The following is a 13,054-nucleotide window of genomic DNA, read 5'->3' on the forward strand; positions in this document are numbered from 1 at the left end:
GAACATAAATAGACCATGTCCCGGAGACAATCTGCATTTTGATTTTTTGAAGCCCACCCTAATATATATATATATATATATATACATACATATCTATATATATATATATATATATATATATATATATATATATATATATATATATATCTATATATATATGTGTATATATATATATATATATATATATATATATATATATATATATATTGTTACGGTTTCACACGACTCTCCTGCCCTTACCAAGGGGTGATTAAGCCCCTTGTTCTCCTTGGGTCGTCGCAACCGCGAGACTTGAGTCGCCACTCCTGGGCAGGCGCAGGACAGGGTTTCGGGACTAGGTCCGCTCGTACCTAAGTATCTATGCCGCCGCGGAAGCGGGGATCAAGTCTCACACGAACCACGCATAATTTGAGTGCAACCGAGCGGATGGCGCACCACGTAGTCCGTGCTATTATTTTGTTATTGGAATCCGATTTGAGCAGTTTTATTCATACCACGCTTAGTCAATAGATGGAAATGACAAAAGTGGTAGAATCAAAGGAAGAACACAGGTTTTATTATTATTATTTACACTATTATGTACAAGTCGAAGAGACACAGAGCAGTCACTTAAGCAGTCTTAGCTTATTTCCCAGACACGGGCACGTTCACACTCACAGGGGAAATGAAAGAAGGATGGTTCATGCGCTGAACGTGCTGGCTCCGTTGTTCAGGAACAGCTCGACCGGCGTGGCCCTCCGTGGTCACAGCATGTCCCTCGACGAAGGCAGGTAGGCAGGCGGGAGGGATCCTCGCAGCAAGTATCTCGAACAAAGGCAGGTTGGCGAATATGTGCGTCTCTCGCCCGGCTCGGCGGTTCCTCACAGCACGATTAATCAACGGCGCGCTTTCACCCTCATAACTCAATAGAGGTTCTGCCTCAAGCTCAACCGAGCGTTTAACTTGTAACCCAATTCAACACTGCACACTCTCAGAACTGTTCAACAGAGGACCCCGGCTCACAGCCTGTTCAAGCGCCTCTCCCCTCAAAACTCGGTTCAGCTCACCTCTCCTCAGAACTCTGGTGGGGGCTTTGCACAACGGGTTATATTGCCAACCCCCTTAGCCCACTCGAATGTTCCAAACCACGCCTTCTGACGCAGCGGTAAGCCACTTCGGAGCACCGCACCCGCCAAAGTGCATGGCTCTGAAATCTCCTACCTCCCCTTGAACCTCGCTGATTGCCTTTGCCGCCACGACACAGTACCAACCATACAGTGCGGGGGCCGGCACGGGTCGTGCATGGCGGTCCTTGTGAAACCGCCGCGGCACCGATCCCAGCCGGTCCCTGCTGCACACAACTCACCGGGGGCTCACGTACGCTACCCGTCCCACCAAACGCTACCCCGGTCGGTGTCGATGCTTGAGCCGCGTTCTCACCACTCGCGACCCACTTCGCACTCGCACACCCAGACGTCCCCGCACCTCCCATACACTCCGTTTACCCACATTCTTCTTCCACATCCTCTGGTGTGCATTCTCCCTCACACTCCGTATTCGTACCTGCACATCTAGGTGGCGCACTCACACCTTTCACGCACCCCATCATCGCACACTTTTCTGTTACACACTCCGTAACACCCCCGGGTGTGCACTCCTGCACACACTACAACACGCTCTGGTGTGCACTCCTGCACACACTCTCCCGTTACACACTCCGTAACACACTCTCCCGTTACACACTCCGTCACACCCTCGGGTGTGGACTCTCCTGTTATACACCCAATCATCGCACACTCTGGCGCACACTTTTCTCTCACACGCTCGGGTACGGACTCTCTCTCACACTCGTGCTCCAGTGCACACTCTCTCTCGTACCGCGCACCAGTCGCCCTCATACACCGCACAATGGACCTTCCGTGACCGCCCGGGTTTCGCCTTTCTCCCAAGCGCGCCAAAAACCCATTCGCGCCATTTTTCCAACTCACCTCGGGGTCCTCCTTTCCCGGCTTTTCCGCCAGCACATGTAAACCTTTATTGGGGTTAGCAAGCATGGCATCACGGTGCAAATGCAGACTTTGTGCGCATTCCATCTCTTTCTCCCGCGACGTATTTTCTGATTCTACCGTCTCTTCAATTCTAATTATTTCTTTTTCCTCGACGATGGCCGGCGCCCATAAAATTTTCTTTTCCAATTTGGTGACCGTCAGCTCTTCTACACCGCGCGGCGCGATTTCTATATCCCCGGTCAACTTGGCCGTCCCTCGCTCAAGCTCGCTGCCTACGCGTTCCTCACATCGCTTCACCTCGTCGCGCTCCATTGCGACCCCCTCGCTCAACCCGCGCCTTATGTCCTCCCCTGCCTTTTTCATGTCCTTCTTCGACGCCACCCTAAATTTTTCCAATTCCCGGGTGGATTTGTCCCCCATTTCTTTCAATTGGCCACCCATTTTGCTTTCAAATTTTTCCATATCACACCTTGCTTCGCTTCTCTGGGCATCCATCTTGTTTTCCAACCGCTCACCCATTCGCTCACTGTTCTTTTCCATCATTTGTTCCATTTTCCTGGTGGATTTCTCAGTCATCTTTTCCATATACCCCATCATTTGCGTCATAATAAGGCCCACATCTATTGGCGCTGCGGGCTCGGCTTCCGCTGCCATGTGTGAGGTGCCGCCATTTTCTACCCCTGCTGCCGCCCCTTCTTCGGCTTCCTCCATTACCAACTGTCTCTCTTGTGAGTTCTGGGTCATTAATTCTTCCTCTATTTCTACCCCCACCGACATTCGACCGCCTTGGCTATTCATGGAACGAATATAAATTTGGCTTTTTAATACTAAATTTCGGTCGCTCGTAATTTTCGAGTGCGTGAAGTGCACTCCAGGTCCAATCCCACTCCCGGACACCAAATGTTACGGTTTCGCGCGACCCTCCTGCCATTACCAAGCGGAGATTAAGCCCCTTGTTCTCCTTGGGTCATCGCAACCGCGAGACTTGAGTCGCCACTCCCGGGCAGGCACAGGACAGGGTTTCGGGGCTAGGTTCGCTCGTACCTAAGTACCTACGCCGCCGCGGATGCGGGGATCAGGTCTCGCACGAATCACGCGTAATTTGAGTGCACCCGAGCGGATGGCGCACCACGTGGTCCGTACTATTATCTTGTTATTGGAACCCGATTCGAGCGGTTATATTCGTACCATGCTTAATCAATAGATGTAAATGACAAAAGTGGTAGAATCAAAGGAAGAACACAGGTTTAATAATAATTATTTACACTATTATGTACAAGTCGAAGAGACACAGAGCAGTCACTTAAGCAGCCTGAGCTTATTCCGCAGACACAGGCCCGTTCACACTCACAGGGGAAATGAAAGAAGGATGGTTCATGCGCTGAACGTGCCGGCTCCATTGTTCAGGAACAGCTTGCCCGGCGTGGCCCTCCGCGGTCACAGCACGTCCCTCGACGAAGGCAGGCTGGCGAATATGCACGTCTCTCGCCCGGCTCGGCGGTTCCTCACAGCGTGATTAATCAATGGCGCGCTTTCACCCTCGTAACTCAATAGAGGTTCTGCCTCAAGCTCAACTGAGCATTTAAGTTGTAACCCAATTCAACACCACGCACTCTCAGAACTGTTCAACAGAGGACCCCTGCTCACAACTTGTTCAAGCGCCTCTCCTCTCAAAACTCGGTTCAGCTCACCTCTCCTCAGAACTCTGGTGGGGGCTTTGCGCAACGGGTTATATTGCCAACCCCCTTAACCCGCTCGAATGCCACGCCTTCTGACGCAGCGGTAAGCCACTCCCTTGCGCCCTGATTGGTGGCTTGTGCTTACCGTCACTCCCACTCTTCCTGCTCCACCTTCCTTCGGCCTGCATCGACTTGCCAGGCCGACCTCGTGGTATTTCGCGCCAAATCCACCGCAATCAAGGCATCATTACCATTGGAAGGACCTAACTCTCCTTGTCGTACTCAATGCAAAACTAACACAGGAAAAGGACTACGCTGACATTTACTAAGAAATAACTGAGCTTTAAATGAGGCTACATGTTGTAGTGTGACGAATGGAAGAGGGAGAATGAATGAATTATAAATGGGGGGGGGGGGGGGGGGGGAATAGTTAGAGCAAAGAGAGTTTGGAGTTAAGTATGGGAGAAAGAATGATGTGAGGATGGAAGGAATGCTTGAAACAGAGACACGGAGTCAGTTCCACACACTGGATAATGAAAATGAAAGAATGGAGGCGTGCATCCAACTTCGACTTTGGGTACGGGAAACCAGATATCGGTTTCTGGAAGAACGTAGAGTAGTGGGGGGAAGGATCTGTGGTGGATGGAAGGAAGAAAGGGCACGTGAAGCAGAGATTTTAGTGGAAGCTAGAAAATTGAGGCCACCACCTTGTTTGCAGGAAACGAGAGGCAGATCCTGGGACTCAGCCTCCTGGCAGGAGATGGAAATAGTGAAAGTTAATTTATAAACTTCATACGAAAGTATCCATTTTACACACCAGTGTCCTGCTCTGTGGGGAAAATGGCCTCTAAAGGTGGTTCTATCAGAAACCATTTTGTTATTCTTGTATTTTAACTTTGTACAATACTAGCAGGTGTACCCAGCGTTGCCCAGTCTATGTTTTTGTGGGGGCTTAAAACATTTCCGTACACCCACGATAGAATGATTAAATAAAATAAAATCCCCCAAAAATGCAATTTTTTTGTCAAAAACACCTAACTAAGAAAAATGGCGACGCACACACAGACAGACAAAGACAAAACGCTCTCTCTTGTAGTAAAGATTAACCCTGTGACTCCTGACTTTTGGGCCACCCGGCCTGTACATTACTATCACCCACAATGTTACCAAACCATGAAAAGGACAAAATCTCCATTATCTGACACTCATCTTATTCTTTAAAAGCCACAATTATTCCCACGTTCTTGTGAGGTTCGTCGGGGGAAGATTGGCCCAGGTATTTCAAGGGCCGGTTGGCCAGGCCTGACGTTCAACTGAGGTTCACCTCGTCTCGGCGAAGGACACCATGGAATCTTTAACGTGCCGGTAACTGTGGCGCCCAGTTTAACGTCCATCCGAGTGACGGCACACACAATGAAGAATCACCTGTTTGTGAAACCCACGATGAGAGTTTACAGCTGGTTCAGGATTCGAACCCGGGCTTGATCAGCTTAGAGACGAGTGTGCCACCCTCCAGGTTATCCTGCCAACCCCCGAGCATATAACTCAGGCAATAAATTCGATGCTATTTCTCTTTACAAGTTGCATCATTTAATTTAACCACATTCTCACCCACCTTATCTGCCTGCCCACAGCATGGTTATCTGGTAAACCCACTCTGAAATTTTACTCACATGAGAATGTGTCATGTAAATTAATTCAAGCGATTTCCCACGACTTCAGTGCTAGTATTTTCTCTCCGGTTCAACTGTTGCCTTTAGTTATTTAGTTTCCATTATGGCCTGCCAGATTGGCTCAAATTCAAGTCATAAATTTTAACTGTCACGCATCAAGTATGTGATGCGGTGTATTCAAAGCTTCTTCATTTCTAATTTTGAGATCGATTGGCATTTCAATATGCCATTGGCATTTCAACCATTTAGACTGCGAGCCATCATTAAATAAGTTCCTTAAACATGGAGTTTGGTGCATCTCGCTGAAAACACTACTTTATTGTCTTTTCCCCAAAACGTTTGTGTTTCAGGTTTAATTTGAGACTGCGTCGACTTGTAGCTACATTTTAAAGGAAGCTAGAAAGCATCTGAAAATGTAAAGCCCGTCCGCATCCATTTGTTTTCAGACGTCTTCTTCTTCTTCCGTATGCTCAAAATAACAAAACAGTTTTAAAAAAAAGAGAAGACAATTTATGATTTTATGCGGCCTTGAAATTTGAGCTTTAGATCTAAATAAATAATCAGCTTCTAGCTTTTGATTGGTGAATCCATTCTGTGGCCCAATATGCAAATTCTTAAAATTTCAGATCAATTGGATGAAAATTGATGATTTTAGGTGACGATAACCATTAACCTTTTGACTAAATTATTAATTTGTCTTCTCCACATTATCATAATAAAGCTTTGGTGAAAATTTGACAAAACGCAAATGGTAGATTGAAATTTCAGGAAAAATCGATGAACATTCATGATTTTATATGATGCTGACCTTTGACCTTTTTGAAAAATATATTACTTTGCCTTCTCTGTATTATCACAATAAAACTTTGGTAAAAATTTGATGCCAATAGCTCAAATGGTAAAAAGGTTACAGCCCAGACAGACATGCACACACAAACACACACACTCACACAGACAGACAGACAGACAGACAGACCAACAGAAGTGATTTCAAAACCCTGTCTTCTGCTGTGCAGGTGACGGGCTAACTACCGTTATCACACCCTCCACCACACATTCACATGCACCTGAATCCTCCTCCACACCTCTGCCTCTGACTTACCATCCCCAGTCACTGTTCCGCCCAGATACTCGAACCTACTTCCTTGTCTGATTTCCTTCCCCTCCAACCTGATATTTATTTATTTTCTCTGCTGCCTAACCCACATCACCTCCATTTTCTCCAGCTCATCTTCAGCGGATGTTTCTCAAATGCCTCCTTCCACCCTCCCAGTACTTCCTGCATCTCTCGCCCACTCTCCACCACAACAACCAGATCGTCTGTATACAATATTCTCCCCAGAATATATTTCATGTTTACCTTCCCGCTTACCACGTCCATCACCATGATAAACATGAGTGGGATGAGAGCGCTTCCTTCCCTAAAACCGATGGTCACATTGAACTTCTCCGATATCCCAGGACCAACCAAAACTCTTCCATTCGTTCCCTTGTACATCCCTTCCACCAACCTCACTTCTGCCTCTGGCACTCCCATCCATCTCTGTGTCGCCATCACCATCTCTGTCGGGACAGTGTCGTAGGCCTTCTCCAGTTGGCAGTAAAATTATGGCATACTGATGGCAGTAAAATTGTTGAGAACTGCAGGATCTAAGCAATGCATACATTACACGAGTAAATGTCAAAGCTGGCTGTCAAAGCAACGACCTTGTTACCCATGTTGCATTTGACAATTACTCTATAAAGGGATCACTAAAGGAGGCAACACTACAACGATGTAGAGGTAGTAAGGCACCTGTCAGAGGATATACAGTAGATAATACGACAGGTAACAAAGATGCAAAATAATTTATCGGGAACACTGCCACAAAACATTCTCTCACCCACTACCTGGCACAGTAGTGGGGCAACTTAGCATAACAATTGTGCATTTTGTGAGGAAAGCACCAAATTTGGCACACTAGTAGACTATCATATTATGAAAAGATCTGGATATTGGGCCATCTCAGATTCAGAGATTTGATTTTTGCAAGATTTCGATTCGATTGGGATCGAAGAGAACACCTTCTTCGTCTTCTGTACAGTGAAGTTGCCAGCCCTGAATTCTCTGGCTACATCTGGGTGCTTCATTAGGAGTGCAACCATGTCCCTCAGGTGAACAGGGACCCACCTGTCATAGTGTGTGTGGTCTAAGGCATGGAACCATGGGACCAGTTCCGTCAGGGCATCAAGGTACATCGTGAATGAAGCCTGCCACAGAGAACGTACATAGACCAGTACCAACATCTCTAGTTCCAGCACAGTTGCCCAGTACTGAAAGTTGGGAATGTCTTCTCCTCTCTGGTGACACCAGTCTTCGAACTCAGGCAGGTCTTCTGCATCATCAGCATATGTCATACAGTGGCGTTCATATGCATAGTGTTGCAGGATGTGCAGTGCCGCTGCAGTGATTTGATGAGCTCTTCTTGTGCGGGTGACGTGGGCAGCTCGCAGGAAGGAGTCGGCCGTCCCTGGCGTTGCAATCTCAGCTTGCAAATCTGCAAAATCTGCAAATCTTGCAAAAATCAAATCTCTGAATCTGAGATGGCCCAATATCCAGATCTTTTTCATAATATGATAATCTACTAGTGTGCCAAATTTGGTGCTTTCCTCACAAAATGCACAATTGTTATGCTATATTTAGCTTAGCTGCCGGACTACAGAAGTTAGTCGATAATGCACAGGTATCATTTCTGCAACACACGAATGTGGTATGTCAAATGGAACCAACTACATTTCCAATGCTAGCTTACAAGAGGGGGCTGCTACACTGATGACCTTATATGCTGTAGAAGCTGCAAAAGGAGGATCTACAGTTCATATGTACAGTCAAGACACAGAAGTATTGCTTCTTGCTCTGCTTGGTGTGAAATTGCGTGTTCCTATTCGAACTCAGGCAGGTCTTCTTGGTGTGAAAGCAGATATGCTGATGGGTATAAGTGATTTGCATCGACTTCTCATGCTGCAACCAATTTATAATGCACTTGGAGAAGATAAAGCAAGGCCATTGTGTTGCAAGGGCCTTAAAGACTGGTTGTGACACTACAGTCCATATCAGAGGCAAATTAAAGAAGGTATGTCTGGAAGCATTCCTAAATTAGGCTGATCCCAGATCTGTTGCTGTCATACCTGCTCTGGGAATTGAAAGCAAACCTTCTGATGATGCCATCGAGGGCTGCATATCATTTCTGTGCCGTCTCTTCTGTAAAGTTGTAAACCTCAGATAACCTCAGGTGGACCTTGTTCAGGCAATAGGGCATTGACAAAGGAGTTGAGCATATCTGTAGAGCTCATTGCCAAGCTGCTGTCTGAGAGCATCATCTCATTCTTTACTCTGTCGTTTCGTCCTACATCCTACCACATACTCTCAAGCTTAGCTGGATAAGAGAGGTCAACCGACTGACACCAGAGTTGTCAAAGGGTGCACCCGCACCAACTGCTGTTGGCGAGTTAGTGAGGTGCAATTGTGGTGACAGTCACTTGAATGAGGTGAATTCATTCTGAAGTCATTATTGATGTTCCTCTACCAATGCACGATCCACGTTTCAATTGAAATGTAACATTTCAGATTAAGATTACACCTGGTGGCCCCATCCTTATAGTTCAGTCATTCTAGCGAACTTTTACCCCTAACCCACCACTAATTGCAAGAGAAAAAAAAATGATATTTTTCTGAAACCTGTCGATCCTCTGAACAAATACATAAAATTATACTCAATTATAATGAGTGGATCATACTTTATTTTCAGATTGAACGAGAGCCGTGAACGAGAGGTGGAGTGACGCTTGCAGTGAGAGATTTGATCAGTGCGCTGAGGACAGTTAAACGCTGTGGTCATTGTGAATGTAAGTCGTATTATATTTAATTTATGATTGTTTAAGGTTTTATTTTTATTTTTAAAAGCAGTTTTTTAACATTTAATTTTATAATAAACATGTTCAAATTTTGTATTTTTATGAACCTATACATTTATAGTAGGACAACACAGGGAATAAAATGTAATCCTAAGTTCCCTCTCTTTTCAGCAACATGGGTGATATCGACTGTGTCTTCTGTAAGAAACCCCTCCAGTGATCCAACCAGTACACTGACGGATAAAGGTTGTACGAGGATCGAAGAAGCTGGACGTGAGCGTGGTGAAGAAGTCCAAGTCCATCCAGGACAGGCAGTTCATACAGATTGTCGTAGGGTGTTCTGCAATGTGAGAGACATTGAACTTTCTCTGAAGCGAAAACGTGTTTCGTCTGAAGCAGACAAAGGGAGGTGCCTTCGTTCAATGGATTCAGCGTTTGACTACAGAACTCATTGTCTTTTCTGTGGTAATCCTGACAAGTACCAGGGGAGGAAAAAGGACTATATGTTGATCCAGGTTAAGACATTCGACTTCCAAAATCATGTGTCTGCTGACTGTGAAAATCGATCTGACAACTGGTCGGGTACTGTGAGGAGCAGAATGGCATTTGTTGGCGATCTACACGCAGCAGATGCGGTATACCATAAGGTGTGCAGTGTTAACTTTCATACAAAGAAACAGATACCACTCAAATTCCAATCGGAAGAGGCGTCTTCATCAAAAAAGCAAAAGCTTGGTCGACCCAAGGACCAGATCAGACATGAAGCGTTCCTGAAGGTGGCAAAGTACATTGAGGAAAATGATGAGGAACTAACCACAATTAGTGATTTAATTGGGAAAATGGAGGACTTCCTAGTAGACACTGGCTGTGATGCATATGGTTTTTCATACATGAAGGATAACCTTTTCAATCACTTTGGTGATAAGATCATAATTGCAGACATTAATGGAAAATCAAATGTTGTGACATTTAGGGGTGTGGCATCGTCGATTCTTCATGACTTCTATCGTCAGCAAAAGGAAAGGGACCCTGAAACAGAAAAGTTGCGCCTGATCAAGACAGCTGCTGATCTCATTAGAAGTGACATAAAAGAGGTATCTCAAAATAAGGACATTTACCCGACTACTCTCGATATGTCCACTGTCAATGTTGCAACCAAGTTCCTACCTGAGTCACTAAAGCTCTTGCTCGAAATGCTGTTTGTGGGGAAAGGAAAAGACTTAAAAATCTGCTCACTGGGACAGGCGATCATGCAAGCCGCGAGGCCTAGGATCCTTCAAGCTCCACTGTTGGTGGGTCTTGGAATCCAAATGCACTTCCATTTTGGTTCTCGATTTCTCATAGACACGCTCTTTGCACATGGGTATAGTTGTTCATACACGGAGGTGCAAACGTATGAGCGCAGCGCAGCAGTCACGTGTGGAACAGACATCCCTGGTTTTACCCCTGGACATTTCATCCAATATGTGGCGGACAATGTTGACCATGACATCTGCACATTAAATGGGAGAAACACATTCCATGGTATGGGCATTATTGCGAGTGTGACCCCGATAACAGTCCGGACACTTCAGATTGCCCGTAGAGCTGTCTCGGCAGAGGACATCGCACAAGTGGGGCGAATCAATATACGACCTTTCACATCAGCATGTGGAGGAATGCAGTCCTTTCTCTACGAGAAGCTTCCAGCCTGTACCGACTTGAGACAAATCAGCTCAAATGTTGACCTCCTCTGGAAGGTTTCGCTTACTGTTCGATCACCTCGGCCCTCTTGGACAGGAATGATGCAGATGGTACACAAGGGAGAACATCCGGGTGAGGCATCAATAATGTTTCTGCCCATGATTGATCTCAGTCCAAGTGACTTGGACTGCATCAACTCCACACTGCATTTCGTTTGTGAACATGCGCAGAGATATGGTGTAACCCCGATACTGACATTTGATCAGCCACTTTGGTGGAAAGCTCTCACCATAGTCAAGAGCGAGCCAGCGGACAGCAAACTTCACTCGATTGTTCTAAGACTAGGAGGATTCCATACACTCATGAGTTTTCTTGGATGTATTGGCCACCTGATGTCTGGTACTGGACTCAAAGAGCTTCTGGAAGTTGCATATGCCAGCAACACTACAACCCACATGATGAGTGGCAAAGCCGTGTCTAGAGCTATACGTGGACATCTACTCGTTGATGCAGCACTCAATGCAAAACTTGCTTCGAAGGTATTTCAGATGAACCTCCCAAGTGTGGGAGACAGCGAGCGTACAGTTCCAGCAGAGCTCAATGATGCAGGCGACTTGTTTGACGGTCTGATGTCGGGTGACCAAGCAGTGTCAGACATCGAGTCATCGAAGGTGATGGAGGTCATTGGAGACAAAATCAATCAGGTGATTGATACAATAAGGCATCAACGGACAGCGAGACTGTGGTTACAATACATGGAAATGGTGGACATTATCCGTTTTTTTCTGAAATCTGAAAGAACAGGGGATTGGATGCTTCACTTGCATATCCTGCGCACCATGCTTCCATATCTTGCAGCTTCTGGACACAGACACTACACAAAGTGCCTGCACATATATCTGCAACTGATGACAGAGTTACCAAAGGACCATCCAGAAGTACATCAGAAATTTCTCCAAGGATTCCAAGTTGTCCGACGGAGCGACAGATACTGGGCTGGTCTGTCTACAGATTTAGTCATCGAACAAGTACTTATGAGAAGTCTGAAGACATCAGGTGGTCTGACCAGGGGACGAGGGATGACAGAGACACAACGCTCAGTCTGGGTCATGGCTAGTCCTTTCTTTGCAGAGGTGAACAACGCCCTCCAACACCTCACTGATGTGATGTATGTGACAAGTGAACAGCACAAGGATCTATCAAAGTCTAGACAGAAGAATGATGTAGCTGATACCCAGAAAATGCTTGAGTTTCTTCATGAGAGGGATCCCTTTCAAGACGACGATATTCTTCACAACATTTTCACTGGTATAGTTGCCCAGACAACGGTGAATGTTGATGAGGCGAAAACTGTGGGAGAAAGGCTCTTGGGCCAGATGAGTGGTAAACGTGTGCTTGAATACAGCTTCAAGAAGAAGGGTCAAGCCATAACTATGGACTCAGAGTCTGCAATGAAGACACCAGACGGAGACATCAATATCGACCCTCAGTTACTCTTCCAGGGACTTGTGATCGCTGGCACTGAAGTAGGAGACTTATCCAAAGCACTCCTTTGTGAGTTATGCACATATCTTCCATCTTTGTTCGAGACCAAATATGCCTTGCTGTCCGCCAATAAGCCAGCGTTAGCCTCAGCAATCAAATCCTTGGCACCTGCCGATACTGCACAACCGTCCGATATACAATACATACTCGATGGCGGTGCCCTATTGCAGTGCATACCGTGGCAGTCAGGTGAACAGTACAAGGATATTCTTGACCGCTACCTGAAATATGTTAGTAGGCATTACGGGCATGCTATCGTCGTGTTTGATGGCTATCGTAAAGGTCCCTCAACGAAAGACTGTGCCCATCAGAAAAGGGGTGAGCGACCATCAGTGAAGGTATCTTTTTCTCAAACCATGACGCTTTCTGTCAAGAAGGAAGAGTTTCTTCGGAACAAGAACAAGCAACAATTCATAGACATTCTTGGTAAGAAACTGGAAGAATCTCATTGTGAAGTGCTTCATGCGAGTGGGGATGCGGACCTACTCATAGCAACAACTGCAGTTTGTAGCTCTTCAAAATCCAACACTGTTCTTGTTGGCGAAGACATTGACTTGTTGATACTACTGTGCTACTATTTTCGCAAGAATAC

The sequence above is a fragment of the Myxine glutinosa genome, chromosome 1 (genome assembly GCF_964187855.1).
Source record: "Myxine glutinosa chromosome 1, kmMyxGlut1.1, whole genome shotgun sequence".
Lineage (NCBI taxonomy): Eukaryota > Metazoa > Chordata > Myxini > Myxiniformes > Myxinidae > Myxine > Myxine glutinosa.